We start from the raw sequence: 14,865 nt of genomic DNA on the forward strand, positions 1-14,865 counted from the left end.
TCCAGATTGCCCGGAGAGGGTGTGGAGTCTCCTAACCGGGGATATTGCAGAGCTGTCTGGACACAATCCTGTGCCGTGTGCTCTGGGATGGCCCTGCTGGAGCAGGGAGGAGGTCCCGTCCGGCCTGACCCGCTGTGTGGCTCCCCGGGCCAGGGCATGCAGCTCTGGGACGGGGAGAGGCTCGGAGAGGGCGTTTGGGAAATGTCCGTCCGGGAAGAGCGCGCTCAAGGGCGGTGAAGGGAAATGTGCACAATTCCAGCATTTCCTCACTGTTTCCCCTTGCCCTCACTGCCGTGGGGATGTTGGAGAGGAGGAGGAACAAGAGTCACCTAGGGCTTGGGACAGGCTTGTCCTGAGGGGACATGAGGGCTGCCCGGATAGGCACTGCCTGCTTACACATCAAGAGCGATTTTTTCCATCATGGAAATGCCAACAGAGGCCTTGTGGAACTGCTGCAACACTTACAAACCAAATAACGTTGGTCAGCTTTCAAAACAGAATGCAAGGTTTGATTATTGGCTCTGAATAAAAGTTAATAAACACAGTGTTTGGTGTTTTTTTAAACAAGTTAACAGATGCACGGTAAACTGTATTTTCTTATTAGAAGGCCAAAACCATAACACCCTGTAACTGAAATATAGAATCTTAGAATGGCCTGGGTTGGAAGGGACCTTAAAGATCACTCATTCTACCCCCTGCCGTGGGCAGGGACAGCTTCACTATCCCAGGCTGCTCAGAGCCACATCCAGCCTGGCTTTGGACACTGCCAGGGATCCAGGGGCATCCACAGCTTCTCTGGGCACCCTGTGCCAGGGCCTGACCATGAACCTAGGGCCAGTTACAGTGATATAATAGACATAGAAATATATGTATAGAAATGTACATCCCTGTTACATCCTAAGCACTAAGGTTTATTAAAACACACTGCCAGTTCTCAGACAAAGGTAGCAAACCTTATTCCTAACAAAGGAAGATTGATTCCAAGGGTGACTCCAGTGATGCTGTCTGGCTCACGCAAGGGATTCGTTCATTCCCTTTTGCCTTCCCACTTCAAATTGGAAGATTGAAGATAAATGCATCATGTCTACACATCTGGTGTGTGAGTTTTAATTTAAGGGGCTGGAGCTTTGTTCTCTGCAACAGCATGTGACAACTTCCAAATTCTTTCCGTCTTGAGCTGCATGAGGGGCTCTGCTTTTGGGCCACAGCCAGGTGAGCATCACAGACATCCATCCTTTGGGATTTAGAAAGAGTGTGCTTGGGATTAATTCACAGGAATAAGCCAAAGTCCCTGTGGTGGTGTTCAGCACTACTCCCCAGTACCAAGGTGTTCAGACTCAGATGGAAAACAAACTCATCTTTGAGCTGTTGTATGAAAACCAGTGTTTCTTCAACCAGAGACCACAAAGGATCAGACAAGCTTCTCTTGTGCTCTTGAAACAAGTCTTTTCTGCCACTGAAACCAGTGACAAAACTCCTGTGGACTCCTCTGGGGGCTTCTGTAAGGATGGTCATACACAGTGGGAGTGCATTTACTGGCATGAATTGTGGAGAAAAAGAAAATGGGAATCAAAGAATCATAAAATGGTCTGGGATGGAAGGGACCTTAAAGACCATTCCTCTAGACCAGGTTGCTCAAAGCCCCATCCAACCTGGCCTTGAACACTTCCAGGGATAGGAAACTCTTTGTGATTCCCATTTCACTTCTCCCATGGATTTGGTTGTTAGTAACCTAGTAATTTTTGTGTTAGAGGTTATTAGGTTGTTTCCCAACAGCCTCAATAAAAAAAAAAAAAAAAAACAAACCAAACCTCACAAGAGTCCATGTGACAGAGTAACATGAGATCATCTCACAAATCAGAGTTATTAATTAGGCTGCCTAACATGAGCAGATGTAAAACCCGAAAGTCAGACTTGCTTTCAAAGAACAAGAAGCCTGGTGGTAAAACCACAAGCCTGGGATGTGGGAAACCCTGAACCCACACAGCCACAGCTGGGACCAGAAGAGTATCCGGAGAGCAGCTGCTGTTGGCAGAACCTTCTCCATGAAAACTCCAGGTCCTGATGACAGCTTGTGCTGTCCTATCTCCATATGATCTCAACAAAATGTGCAAACAATCCTTTTGCGTGCCATGTGAAGGGAAAATTATTTGTTAGGATTCTGGAAAAAGCAGAATGCAAAGTTGTTTCTTTTCTTTTTTTGTGCACAGATTTGTTTATAAATATCCATTACAAAATTGCTTTTTGTTGTACTTGGATTTAATTTAGAAATATCTTCTTGTGCTCATGTGTGGAGTGGTTTGAAAACAAGATCAAATAAATGAGTTGATTGAAACCATTAAGTGCCAGCCCATTCACTGCATTGATGTGAAAGCTGGTGATAGTCAGCACCAGTGATGCAAGAGCTCTTAAATTCTGTGGAAGGTTTTTTCTATAGGTTACCAACTTCATTTTAGTGATTGTTTCTTCAGTGTGATTTGCACAGAGAATTCTGAACACGTGCAAAGATGATGCACACCCTCAAATCCCAGAACACTTCAGTGTACTGCAGCTAAATACTTCTGCTAAAGCATATTTGTCAATTGAAAGGTTTCTTCACAATGGCACTAAAAGATTCCAGTCCCAGTCTTCCGGATCCTCCATGGATCTGGAATATTGAGGGCAAATCACCAGTCACACCTCCTCACTCCAACAAGATGCCTGTCCTATGATATCAAGCATAATCCCACATTTACACTACTCAGATTTGCCCGTTCCTAAACACGATACAATAAATTCAGTGACATTTTCACTTTGAGAATATAGGAGCACTCATCACCTGTCAGGAGTTGTGGGCTGGAGGGCAGCACACATAGAATTCAGCTCCAACCTGGGGATAAATAGTAAGCTTTCCCTGTTAGCAGAGAGTGTCAGACAAGCTGGGACAAGAGTTCATTTTCCTGTGGCTTTTCCTGGCACTGAACTCTATGCAAAGCAGATGCAAAGCCAGTGGAGTGTTAGCACAGGAAGGTAAGTGGGTTCTGTGCAAATTCCGGTTTTCTCACTGTGAATTGGGAATATTAGTAAAGGGGATTTTTTTCAGATAAGTCAAGGGTGGTAGTGATAGCTACATTGCCAGACAGGCACCAGCACAGATTCAGTCCTGGCCACACAGTGATATTTCACTGGCTTTAGCCAGAGGTCATTTGGGATCTACCAGCCTTCAGGTTTTACCTTTGCCTCTTCTCCCCCAGGAAAATTAGGACTTTTAAGGAAGTCCTGCCAACTTTCTTCTGCTGCTCTTTCATTGAGATCACCTACAGAAGATTTTTCATTTTAAGTTCTAACTAGAGCAGTAAAAATGTGCTTGTAATTCTTTGTCTGCTGATGCAGCAGGATAAATTATATTCCCCAAGACTTTTAACTCACTAACTCTACTCAAGACAGGATCTACAAGACATTTATACCACAGTGTACAGAGAACTTGAATATATAAATATTTGCATCCACAGATAAATATCTCTACGTGTGCAATTTGGAATATGTGAGTTTATATTAAAATAAATATAGTTCTCATGGGATGGTGAATTTTATGCCCTATCAAATTTCCTGCAGTGGTCTGTGAGGCTCCAGTAATTTTACATGTATAGATTGAAGTTTAACATAGCTGAACACACCCACAACAGGAGCACAGCACACATGGACTCACACTGGATGTGAACGTGTTTTGCCCCATCATTGCAAATCTTTTTCAAATTATCTGATGGACTCCAAGAAATCCACAAACCCTAAACCAAAAATTACATTTCAAACACTCAGCTGTATAAAGCACAAGTCTAGGTCCTGCTCCTTTGGCTTCAGTGGCAGCTTGGCTGGCCACTACTCACTTTCAGCACAAGAATAATGTGAGGTCCTGCCAACCTTCCTTCTTTTTTAACTTGTAGGCACTAAAGGAAACATGGCTAATGCATTTTTCTGCAATAACATTAGATTTGGCTCGAAAATTACATGCTAAGATACATGGTATTTGTGAATGGTTTGACTTTTAGTTTAGTTCAGCCATCTCTGACTTTTTTAATATAGTTCTCCACTAAAATGGAGTGGGGAGAAAGGAACAGTTCAACTGTGAACTATTCTTTACAAAACTGGATGCTTTTGCCATCCCACTAATGTCATCTGGCATTAATTAACATAGCATCTCTCTAATTATATTGTCATCATACAACCACCAAATTAAAATACAAAGAGAATCATTAAAATTTCCCAATTTAACTTTGGCATTTCTTTTAAAGCACGATTTTTCAAGTTTTGTGTATATAGGAAATCATCCAAAGCCCACTGAACTTAATGGGCTTCATCCCAATAGGCCCCAGAAACATTTAGAAAAATCAGTAGGATGTCCAAATTGCCTCTCTAAACCAAGTGGTTTGGTGCCTCTTTTCTGTTGTTTGCAGCAGCAGCTCAGCACCCAAAACTGAGTGTGCAGCCAGGACCATCCTGTGGGGAGGAAAAGAGGGCATTAGGCATGGTGGGAGTCCAAGCCTGCTGCTCCCTAAAACCTGCCAAAAAGCAGCACTAGCAAGAAAGACTTCAGTAAGTAGATCTATCCTACCTGAGGCAGAGTGGAAGAGCAGGGGGGTTGCAGCATTTCCTGCCTCCATCCCAGGTTTGTGTGTCACACCAGGGTCAGCTGCTCCCTGGTGCACTCCTGGTGAGTTTTGTGGCTCTTTTTTTCCAGTGGTGAGGGCTGTGGAGGAGAACTGGTGCCTTGGCAGAGTGTGTGCTCTCCAGCAGGGCTGACAGGCCTTGAACAATCCCTGTGGTTCCAGGTCAGTCCATCCTGCCTCAAACCTGCTCATGGGGGAGAAGAATCCATGTGTGAGGCTGATCGTGAAACACTCGTTGGATTTTGCCTTTTGGTGTGGCCTAGAGTTCACTCCTGCCCTGTGAATGGCATTTCTGCCACTTGTTTGTGCCTGGCCTTACCCATTAGCACTGTCTGCCCTTCAGCAGACATCCTTGACATTATTAATATCTTTGGGGTCTGGCTGAGTTCTACCTCACCAAGAGCTTCACCTCTCTGGAGTTTGGAAAAACTATACATCGCCATGAACTGATCAGAAACACATGGAAAAATATTAAAATGGTTCATAAAGAGAAAAAAATTTTAAAAAGAAATATTTTCTTTCCAAGGCAGCTAGTCTTTTACTACTGAATTTTTACTTCAGGAAAAAAACCCAAGAAGATGCTTGTCAGCACTTTGGAAACGACGTTCCATTTTCCACCTCAAAAGTCCTTTGCCTATTTTGCCTAGACCTGTTAAGCTGAGCATGTTGCTACAGCTCAGGACAAGGCATGAAGAGCCAATATTTTTTAAAGAAATAAAGAATGTTCCAGCAGCAGTAGCAGCTCACGTTTTTCTTGGACAGGATGCATTTCCCCAGCTCCCCTGGGAAACCAGAAGCAGAATCCCAGGGTAGCCCTTCTCACAAACCTCCGTGCTTGGGCACCAGCTGTTTGGGGATTATGAACCAGACTGGGAAAATCAGCCTCTGGAGCTACTGGGTGGCTTGAAGACTTAGGGAAGGCTGGAAGCTTCTGACCTCAGTGATCCACACACCTCTTAGAGCTTAGAGCCTGAAAAGCCAAGGCACCCAGGCTTGCAGTTCAGGGAACTTCCTGGTGGCTTTGGAGCAAGCAAGTAGTTTAAATTGAAATCACCATTTCCACACAGAAAATTCCACTTGGCAAATCCATGTTTCTCCATCTGGGTGCAGCTGTTTGCCACCAGAAGGCTGGTCAGCACAGGGCTGTGTTAATTCCTGCTGGGATCCCTGAATGCAGATGGCAAGGAGTGTGCTGGGCTCATCTTGTGTAGCCTTTGCCATGGAAAATGGGGTGCTGCCCCTTCCATGAAAACCCACACGTCTCTTGCTGTGGTACCTTCACAACCTGTCAGTGATTCCCATTCACTGCTGTCCCAAAGGCTAAAACCTGGCCCATGGAATGGTAATTTAAGCCTGTCCCAATAATGCAGGGCTGGATTCCCTGTGCCTTCTGTGTTCAGGCACGCCAGTGGCAGAATCTGTGTGGACAGGGCATGTATGCAAGGCCACTAAGTGGAAGTGGTGGGATTTGTCACAGGAGAGGGGCAAGCACATGCCCATGTCCTTAAAACACATCTGGTCTCAGATTGTTCTGTGAACCAAAAGCTGAGTTTGAATATACAAATATTGTGCTCATTCCCCTTGGTTACATAACATTCTGGTAGGTATTAAATGGTCTGGGACAGCCCCAGTGGCCAGAGCCTCCACCACCATAAAGGAGTGAAGTGTGTGTAGAATGATACCAATGCACCCTCTTGCAGGCAGTTTTGGGCTTCACAAGTTTACATGTGAAGCTAAGTTTTGGAGCTCAGCTGTGTGGCCAGAGGCAGAGAGGATCCTGCCATGCCTGCAGTGGGAGTCAGAGACTTGTAACTAGGACAAAGCCTGAGGTGAGCTGAACTGTTCACTCCTGTTGCTGCCCAGGCACAAGAAGGCATTGGACTGTGGTTGCTTCTGCTGGGTATGGGCAGTGCCAAGCAGATTTATCGTCTGTATCCCAAATAACCAAGTTCTTCCTCAGCACAGCAGCTTCCACACAATGCCAGAGCTGTGGGCAAAAAAAATAGAGGGACCACACTGCTCCTGCCTCTTCCCACCCTGGCCTTGTGGCCTTACTCTACACTAGAGCCAGCCTAAATAAATTGTGTGTGTTAATATGTATTTTATAGCAACCTACAAACCATTTTTGTTGTTGTTCTTCTTAATTTATGCCTTCAGTTGTTACTACAATACAAACAATAATAACTAAACAAACACAGGAAGAAGCAATGCCTGTCTGCAGCAGCAGCAGCAGTTTATTTACCTGCTTCCTCACACACACACACACACACACACACACAAACACACTCTCTAGGGCTAGAATTTCATGTCAAGAAAAGCCCACTCTACTCTAGATTGCAGTCCTGCTTTGCTGTGCAGCAATTCTGCTCTTTTTCCGCTCCATTTCTGGAGACTCAGCTGTCCATTCAGCAGGTTACACATGCAGAATTATCTGGGAGTGGCTGCATTTACTCCAGACTTGAATTAGAATAAATTACAGCAAAATGTGTCTAATGGGAGTTAATAAGTCCACAACAGCGTGCAGCCCTAGGAAATTCATCCAGAAGCACTGCAATAATCATCCTAGAATCTTGAAATCACAGAATAGTTTGGGTTGGAAGGGACTTTGAGGCTCATCTTGTTCCACCCCTGCCATGGGCAGGGACACCTTCCACCAGACCAGGCTGCTCAGAGCCACATCCAGCCTGGCCTGGAACACTTCCAGGGATGGTGCACGTGAACACGGTGGGAAGTATTGCTGAGGTGTAACACCTTTAGATGGTTCTAAAAATAAAGGAAATTTCTGTTTAATCCCAGTGTTGGGATTTTTAAGATTGCCTGCTCTTGCTGAGGCAGCTTAACAGATCCTGACATAGAGTACCAAGGAAGGAAATTTACATGTTTATTTTGGAGTCTTTGGGTCATTGGATAGAAAGCCTATAGGAAAATGGAAAACATGCAGCAGTAATTTATTTCTAAAGGGAAGGGGGAGAAAAGTCAAGGAAATTCCCTCAGAGTCCCTTGGAGCCAGGTTTTCAGCTGGTGTAAATCTGAGGCTAGGTTAAAATTATTGGAACCAGCTCACATCTGGCCCACTGGAAAGCAATAGAGCAGTGGTGACTTGGGGGGTTGGCACTACCACAGACTTGGGGCACTGAGGAGTTGGCACTACCAGAATCCTGCATCAGGGTCTGCCCAGGATTCTGTCCTAGGATCAGATCCAGCTCCCATCCAGAGTGGAGCTGCACAGACAGGTAGGGATCCCTGTCCCTTTACTTGTCAATAAACGTGTCCTGGGTTACTTATCAGCCTCTTCCTCTTCCCACCACCCTGTCAAGGCCCTCCCTGACTGCTTTAAAACACCATGTGAGCTTTGCAGTAATTCTTATTCACCTGTCCTTAGGTCCCAGCTCTCAGCAGCTCTGCAGACTGAGAGCATGTTCTTTGTGACCTCCTCAATACGTTTGCCTTATCAGCTATTACATCTTTTATCACACATCATTGAACTTGATGCATCAAGGCTTCCACACAGCTTGCCCCTGCTCTCTAGGAATTCCACAAATAAATCATTGCCATGCACTGCAAACTGTCAAAGAGTTGCTGACATGCTCTGCAGCAGAAAGGCACTGGATAACCTTTGGCACCAGAACTCTATTTTTAAGTGCTTTAATAAAGAGCACTATTGTATTTGAAAATGTACAGCTATGGTGAGAGGAGTTAATGGTTTGCACATGATGCATCACACCCCTGATAAAATTCTTCATGGAGAAGTTAAAAATCCCAAGCAGTAACCACACACACAGAATTGTTAAGGATACTCTGTGGCTCGAAGCTCTCATCTCTGTGTGAGCATTCAGACCTTTCTGAGCAGCCTTTGTGAAAAGAAGCACAGATTTATAAAAGCCAAGCTTAATGATCCAGATGCTTTTCCACACCACGGGGTCAGAGCCTTGGGCAAAGGTTCCCCCCACTCACAGCCAGGGCTGGGGGAGAGAAAGGGGTGCTGGATGTGTGCAAACAGCTGCCCCTTGGTTTTGTGAGCGCCCCAGAGAAAAAAGACACCAAAGCATCTGTTCCTTGGGACAAGGATGTGGTGTTTCTGCAAAGGGGAATTGCCTGTGTGCTGTTTATAACCACCCTTGTGGTAATCAGCAAGTGTCTGAATGTTCTTTAAATAGACACATTACCCTAAGGAAATACCCAAGTCAGCACCTCTGTATCCTGCTCTGAGAGAGGAAACCTGACCTACAAGGCACCAAAATTTGCTGTCTCTTGGCTAAGGGGCAGAAATTTTCTAGCTAAGGCCTGACTGCTGCTTGCTTTTCTTGGAGAGTTTGCTTGCTTCAGCTCTCACGGAAGTCAATTTTACTCTGGGTTGACTCCAGTTAGAGTTGCTCAATAATTACACAATTGGCAGTGAGAAAAGAACCAAGCCTCAAGGAACTGCTTCCTAAGTAAAGCAAGAAGGATAGGATCGAGTAATTGATCAGTTTATAGATTCCTCATTTATTCTCACTAATTGCTGTTTAATATGGAAATATTTCCAAAATTTTGTCTCAGGAAATTGCTGCTCTTTTATCTGATTCTCAGGCCTGACTGTATGAATAATTTAAAGCTAGACAAGACAAGCCACCAGAGAGTGTGTTAAGCAAAGTGAGGATAGAGTTGCAGCTGATCAGAAGAACAGAGAAGATGGTCTTCCTCCTTCCTCCGTGCCTCCAGAGGTCTCTTCCAACCCCAACTATTGATTCTGTGATTCTGTGATTCTGTGATTCTGTGATTCTGTGACTAGGAATGTCACCCACTGACTTTTGAGGAATTTCTCAAAAATTCCTGTCAAGCAGCACTGCTGCTAAAGCTTAGAAATCTGTTTGGGACCCAGGAAACGAAGATGACAGAGGGCTGCAAGATGTCATTGTAGAAATGGTGTAGCTCACCAAAAATAAGACCCTGAAGACTTACCCCTGTCCTCACCCTACAATTATGGGGAGGGAGTGACTGTGGAACACAGCTTTTAGGACACCATGAAATATATTTGAACTCCAAGCAGTTCTCAGAGCACCTTGTCATACGTAATTAGGCAGGATGCTGGTGTTTATTTAGGGCTTGTGGTTGTGAAAAATAGAACAAAGAGATTTGGGGGCCAGGGGGGTCAGGATGGGCAATACTCAAGGCAGTAAAATAATTTCTCTGCTTCCTATGTTTTTCCTCTCAGATTTTCTATCACAAGAACTAATCAAACCTCACCTTACCCAGTAAGCTCACTTAACTCATTCTTTTTTGACAGCACATGCTGTGCAAGATTTTTTTCCTGCATTCCCTTTTGCCTACCATCTTTCCACTTCACTCTTGCTGTATCATCTTAAAGCTGGAAGATCTTACAGTTTCAAACTGTTTTTGAGAGCCCATTGTCAGACTGACAGAAGGCAGCAGGGAATGAGCTTACCTTGCTATTTTCCTCAATAGTTCTCTTTGAGATGAAAATTCCTCCTTGGCACATGCAGTCCTAAATGAAAGAGCAATTTCTCACTTGCTTGCCTTTTGATTTTCTTCTTTAGTCTGCACGTGGCTCACAGATATTTCTCCAGCCTCTGCTCCTTACAGGCCAGTTTCATCTTACATCACTCTTACATTTTTATCAAAGCCTTCCTTTTAACAGAGAGATGCTCTATGAGAAAAGTTCAAATCAAGGCTTCCTTGAACTTTGTAAGAGGAATCACCCTGAAATTTCAATTTTTTTAATGATGCTCAAGTCAGTGTCCTGGGATCTATTTTTTTGTTAATTTTTTTTTTTAAAGAAGACTTGGTTGGGCTAAAATCAAAGTTACTTTCTGAAAATATCAACTCCTATTAGCACCTGAACTTTGTAACTTGTGCTCATCCATTCCTTTAAGTGTTCATTAACAAAATACTTAGTGAAGACAGAGAAATAATTAGCATGATCTGACATCACAGGCAGAAATGGAGGTTGTATGTGGCCAAACAGTACAATTAGAATGCATTATAGAAATCTAACTCAATTGAGTTTCTTTAAGCCTGCTCTGCAGTTCCTTTGCTTCAAGGCAAAACAAGATAAAGGCTGGCTAGGTGAGTAATAAACTTATATCACAGACATTAATATACACTAACCAGATAGTAAAAGCTAATTCAAAAGGCCTATTGTACAAGACACTCCAAAAAGACAGACACAGTGCCTGCCTGCAGCTCCATAAAGGCAAAAGGGAGAATGAATCAACTTAGCAGAAGATTAACACAAAGCATAGTAAAGTCAGTGCTGCTCTTTCCATCGTTTTCAGATCCCATGTGTCCATTTCAGATCCCATGCGTGTACATGTATGTCCTGCCTGTGTTTAGGGATGAACACATTTAACAGAGATGCAAGTCTTGCAGTGGCAGTTTGTATGTGCAGCAGTGCATGTGGTCATCGACTCACAGAGTGGTTTGTGCTGGGAGAGACACAAATGATCATCCAGTTCCACCCCATGCCATGGGCAGGGACACCTTCCACTATCCCAGGCTGCTCAGAGCCACATCCAGCCTGGCCTTGGACACTGCCAGGGATCCAGGGGCAGCCACAGCTTCTCTGGGCACCCTGTGCCAGGGCCTCAGCACCCTCACAGAGAACAATTCCTTCCCAATATCCAATCCAAACCTGCTCTCAGTCAGTGTGAAGCCATTGCCCCTTGTCCTGTCACTCCAGGCCCTTGTCAAGAATCTCTCTCCATCTCTCCTGCAGGCTCCCTTCAGGCACTGCAAGGCCACAGTGAGGTCACCCCAAAGCTTCTCTTCTGCAGGTGAACAATCCCAATTCCCTCAGCCTTTCCTCCCAGCAGAGCTGCTCCATCCCTGGGATGCCCTTGGTGTCCCTGCTGTGGCTCCAGCAGCTCCATGTCCTTGCTGTGCTGGCCCCAGGGCAGGATGCAGCCCTGCAGGGGGGCTCAGCAGAGGGGCAGAGGGGCAGAATCCCCCCTGCCCTGCTGCCCATGGGCTCTGCTGCAGCCCAGCACAGGATGGGTTCTGGGTCCCAGCTCTCACCCACAGCAGCCTCAAGTCCTTCTCCCAGGGCTGCTCCATCTGCTCATCCCCAGCCTGGATCCCTCCCAGGGGTTGCCCTGACACAAGGGCAGCACCAGCTCTTGGTCATGTTGCACCTCATGAGATGCCCATGGGCCACAGCTGGACCTTGTCCAGGTCCCTCTGGATGCCATCCCATCCTTCAGGTGTGGTAACAAACCACTCAGCTTGGTGTCACCTGCAATTTGCTGAGGGTGCACTTCATCCCTGACTGTACCAAAAAAAGAAGCCACATTTCTCTTGGCAATGAAGTCAATGCCTGCTGTGTTTAATTGCTGCCACTCTCCTGGAACGGGTTGGTGTCTTAACAGTTGTACTGTGACAGAATCAGGGAGTGAGGGAGGATCTATCTTGAACAGAAGTAGAGGATTGCATTTCAGAGAAAAAGTATTTTTATGGAGAATAACAATATGTATTTTCATCCAAACAAGCTGTTCCATGAGGAGGAGAAGGAATTCACTATTTGAATTTTCTGGGGTTTAGTGGAAGCTGAGGTACTCAAATCCTACACTGAAGGCATGAGCTACAAAGGTTAAACCTAGCAAAGCACAGTTCTAGCAATGTGGGGGCAGGGTAAGAATGTATCTTTTCTCTTGCAGCATTTCAAGAACTAGTTCTCACAAATTTTTGAAATATTTTGTGCAGCGTTTAGTGAAGCCACATCAAGACTCCCTCCTCAGCCCTTAAGAGATGCTATTGTCTTTTTCAAACAGGCTTTTTCAAAGCACAGTCCTTCACTGCTAAACTCAGGATAAAAACCAGTGTGAAAGACAGAGAGAATTTTCAATACATGAAACATTCCATTCGCGTGGCAATGGAATTAGAAACTTGAGGAAAGAAGCCAGTGTCTCAAAATCTCATGCATTATGAGATTTTTGAATTTATAGGATTTAAATGATGCTGAAGGAAGGTGAGTCCTCTCCCTCTGACAAAAAGGTTGACTAAACCCAGTGTGAGGTGCTTGTGTCCATGAGAACTTCCATACACAGAGCTTTTTGCTTGGATTTAGCTTTTATTTGTGAATGCTTACTCCCTAATTGCCCTTTGGCCCCTTATGGAGGAGGCTGGCTCCGACATAAAAATCACTACCTTTTACCCAAATCCTGTTTCCCAGCCTATTCCCAGCTTTTCCTAGCCTAGCAGGAGTAATCTTAGGTTCAAAACACTACCCAAACTTCATCAAATAAATGCATTCTGCCTTCCTAGCTCTTCTACTTAGTTTCAGTAGGAAAAAGTCCATGCTGCAGGTCCTACATTGCTGTGTTTTATAAAGTTGGTACAATGCAAATGTACCAAGCCTTTCCCAAAAAGTGCCCTACTTCTGACACAGCCACAAAAGTGTGGGGGGGAAATTGCTCAGTGCATGCCACAAACTGATAGCTCTGAAATCTCTTTGTGTGAAGGAATTTCTATTAATTATGTATAAACCCATTTTTGTTCATTTAAAGGCATTTCTACTGGTGGATTATTGTCTCAGGCTAATGTAAGCAGTTATGCCACCATCGTGCATTTACAAATTGGGGTATGAATAAATAACAGTTAAACTCTTTATACTTTCATTTTCAAATTTCATACCCAACTGGCACTGAGAATGTATAACTTGAATCTAGGAATAATATAAAGGAGGCATGCACATGGCAAAGTCTTGGGTTTATAATATCTTGCTGAAGATATTTCCTTTTGCACCTAATGGGAGGCGAGGGAAGGTCCATGTTTCAGTTTATCTGAACCACCGAAGTTTACAGAGAAGGAAAAGAGTGGGTGGGAGAAGAGGAAAAGGGAGGGGAGGCTGGGAGAATAAAAACCATTTCAGCTGTTGTCTATCTATATTCCAAACACAGAACCCTCTGATCTACTGATATGTCATTCATACCAGCAACTTGATACCTTGAAAATATTTTGCACGGGGCTGGTGATGTTACAGAGAGTTTTCCTCCTCCTCCTTTAACAAACAGGGCCATCGGATGATTTTCCCCTCTTAGCCTGAGTCATTTCCTCTTCCGCCGCCTCGAGCTCTCTCAGCTCCAGCTGACAGCAGCCACCTCTCCATCAGGGGAGCTCTCCAAGTGTCCCTGCCTGCCTGCAGCTCACAGGAATTCTACATTGCTCCTTGGGGAAGCTGGTGTGACACTCGCCAGGGTGTCAGTGGAGTTATTGTGGCTGAGCTGCCCATGTGGATGTTCTCACTCTGTGCTAGAAGTGCCTTTTTTCGTCCTTTGATTTGATCCATTTCCAAACGAGCCCATGCTAAAGCCACAAGGACATATCTACATGGAAAAGTAGCTTGAAAGCTTGTAATAGCTTGTATGCTGCCAATGTAGAGATGGTTATTCCCACCCTAATTACCCTCTGGAATTGCCTACTGAAATCTTGGGTAGTTTTACATAAAAATTATTTCTATTATCTCTTTTATGCTACCAACTGCAAGCAACTCTAGCCAGCTCTATAAAATGAGAACTTCTCTGGTTTCCCTTTTTCACAAGCATTCTGAAATGCCTTCAGCAGTGGGTGATATTTCATAGATTTTACTGGAATATCACAGATAAAACACTTTCTTTTTTTTAAGAAAAGATCATGCTGACGAGGTGTTGCTATAGAAATACTTAAAATATAAACAGCCTTAAACTTCTGCCATTGTGATGGGGGAAAAAAAGGACAAAAACGTATAGGTTTTACAAGTTAAGAAAGCAGCTCCAAACCAACAAAGATGGCTCTTGAAGAGACCACATGTCAAAAGAGTGATGTAGATGTTCCCATCCACAGACCTAAAGAGTGACATCTGTCCCACAGGGCTGGAATTGTACTTGCAGAAACACAACTATAGGGACTCCTGAGCAACAAGTTATATGCTGCTGCTGCTGCTGCTGTGATTGCTCAGGAGTCCACTTACTCATCACTGTATTTGGCAACATCTTCAGCTACTTCTCGTTATTTCATTTAGAGCATGGAAAACCTTTGGAGAAAGAACTGAGCAATAAGGTCCTTTGAGTTGGTTTTATGTTGAAAGCTTTATCTTTTAAGAACCTGAGTTATGACATATTTTTTAAAAGCACTTGTCTCTATATCAAGCCTTTACAACAGCTGGGAGGGAAAAAAGAGAACAACAGACATTTCATGCTGAAACATAAAGGAATCATGTGGGTCTTGGCTTAGTTCAAGTTAATTT

At 44.3% G+C, this 14,865-nt stretch overlaps 1 protein-coding gene across 1 annotated transcript in view; it reads right to left on the bottom strand.

Annotated features, from left to right (window-relative positions):
- DNAI7 (dynein axonemal intermediate chain 7) overlaps positions 1-14,865 on the bottom strand; it is a 352,760-nt gene that overhangs the window by 46,595 nt on the left and 291,300 nt on the right. The window lies entirely within an intron of this gene.

This window comes from Lichenostomus cassidix, chromosome 1Aa (genome assembly GCF_008360975.1).
Source record: "Lichenostomus cassidix isolate B80296 chromosome 1Aa, HeHo_3.0, whole genome shotgun sequence".
Lineage (NCBI taxonomy): Eukaryota > Metazoa > Chordata > Aves > Passeriformes > Meliphagidae > Lichenostomus > Lichenostomus cassidix.